Raw genomic sequence first — 2,500 nt, 5'->3', positions numbered from 1 at the left:
CTCATCAGGTAGAGTAATCTTTTAGTTAACGTTGCCCTTAAGACAAATAGTGTGAAATATTTTCAATATTCAAAGTTTGAATTTTATTTTTTACACCAACATTAATTTCTTTAGAGTAGGGTTTAGTAAGAATCAAATGTGTATTTTCTGTGGAGCTGAGCCTGAAACGTTATATCATTTGCTCTATACCTACCTCTACTCCAGTGACTTCTGGAATAGTTTTATAATGTTTTGCAAAGCACTGATGAAAGAAAAAAAATAGCATTTCCTTGAAAGATGTTGTGGTTGGCGTCTTGCAGACACGGTGATGCCCCTTACTCAACTATTTTCTTCTGATTGCAAAGCTCTATATATGGGACTGCAGAATGAACCTGCTTATTCCTAACATTACTGGCTTAAACTAAAGGTTCGAATTAAATATGACACTTAATTCAGTTCATAAGTCGTTCTAGTCGAAAGAAAGGCATCTTTAAAAACAAATCGGAGGGCCTCGATATTCTGGTGTAAAAGTTAATTCTTACCTTGCTGTCGGTGTGATGCGTATAATCAGCATTTCAACATGTAATCATTGTTTTGTTTTTTAATTCTCTTACTTTAATTTGTAGTGCATCAAAGGTATTGAAACGTGTCAAATGATGACAATTAAAAGAAAAAAGGGAAGTGTCTTGATCACGTTTAGTTAGAACAAAAGATGCTAATTGACGACAAGTTCCCCTTTTGCGTCAGCAGGTTTTCCTCATGCTTGCTTTGATATTAAGAGGTGTCCTAGCCTTGAGCCACGATGCCCTACTCATTCGTTTAACATTTTATATAATTTTTCGCTGTGCTCGAGCTTGCAAAAGGTGAAAGGTGGGAAGTGGGCATTCGACGAGAAAAGTTAAAATTCCTCAAACATTCACACCGTTCATACCAATTTTAAACCGGTTAAGAGTTTAATTATTCGTCCAAAGAGATCTGTGCAGAGGTTTCCTTTCCTTCTCGCTCTGCCAAACAGGGTGATAAATAACAGTGATATAGTATTATTCACGGTAGAGTTGCTATTTTCAGATATAATTCCTGTTTGTCAGAACTAGGCGCGCACGGAATACATTTTTCCAGCAGTGGGATGGCTTACTGCATGCTGTCCACTGTTTTTAGCTGGGAAAGACCCATTTTACGTTTAATAACTCTGTAATATATACTAGATTTAGCCAAGCCTAAAAGCGGAAATCCCGTTCCTAACCACAGAAACCAATATAGCGTATGTGGAAATAATCCGGCATTCTTCTGCATAAAGTACAAAATTAGTTGTCATTAGTGTATACATTTTACAGTGATCAAACAAGCCTTGCAAACAATAATCAACAATTGTAATCAACATCTATGGCTATATTAAAATTAGATGAACAATAATCTCTTTCACAACATTTTCCGTTTGACTGATAATCTTCGCACCCTCTCTCCTTAGTTAGAACATAGTTAATGCATGGAGATGGTTGTGCAACTTGGCAAGTCTCTTTGTTTCATGTTTTTGTCTGTAATTTTGGTCTTGACCGTGCACAAAACACACCTTTTTTCGAGAAGATAACCAATATAATATTTGAATTAAATTGTGCGCAATTAATTTGCGAACCCGTACGAGGCGAAAACAAAAGATTCTGCACTGTCACGGTCAATTCAATAGATCGATTGCGACAGCATTATTCTCGCTTAGGTTTCATAACCAGTCCATCGATTAACTATGGTTAGCGCAACAGCAAAAATTACTAGCTGGACCCTCTGTTTAGTATAGTAGTACGCAGAATTCAATGTGTCCAGGGCCCAGGTAGAGGAATGGCCGCTTTAGCATGAGACAATAGTATTTCTTGTTAAAGCGGGTAGAGAACAAACCGCTTTATGACCACTGAATTTGAAAAGGTTGTTGTACAGTTTTGTGTCGTTGGAAGTGTAAACGGTTCGACTATGGTGGTGTACAAGTAACAGCAACTAATTAAAGAAAACGCAAGGTCAACTTTTACAGCAATTTTGCCACCGTTTGAAAATGTAACACACTGAAAAAGATGGAGTTTGTTTGTTTTGAATGAAGTAATAAATGACCACTGAAGTTGCACGGTTTTATGTCAATGCTTTATTTAGATGTCCTTGACGATCTGGATTTTGTAACGCAGATGTTGGATTAAATGGCCAAATGAATAGTAAGAAACAGGACTTGTTAAAATCGGACCTTGTAAAGGAACTGAAACGGTGTAATATCAATGGCAATTACATTGAGGGGAAACATTTGTGTAGAAAACTCTTCTGGTGATAAAATTAAAATTCGGAAATGTGAGAGTATTTGCAATCCCTAACAATGCTTACAATGCAGCTACCCATGACATGGTCTTGCATCACTGTATTAGTTTCCTATGTTTCTATAATTTATTCGAAAGTTTACTCACACTTTGAACGAACTGAAACTCAGTTACAGTTATAAAAATCCAGCAAAAATAAACAATTGCAACCTTTTGGGGGGGGGGGGGGG

Source organism: Montipora capricornis, chromosome 14 (genome assembly GCF_036669925.1).
Source record: "Montipora capricornis isolate CH-2021 chromosome 14, ASM3666992v2, whole genome shotgun sequence".
Classification (NCBI taxonomy): Eukaryota; Metazoa; Cnidaria; class Anthozoa; order Scleractinia; family Acroporidae; genus Montipora; species Montipora capricornis.
The sequence above is the reverse complement of the archived record's forward strand: the minus strand, read 5'-3'. Positions refer to the sequence as shown.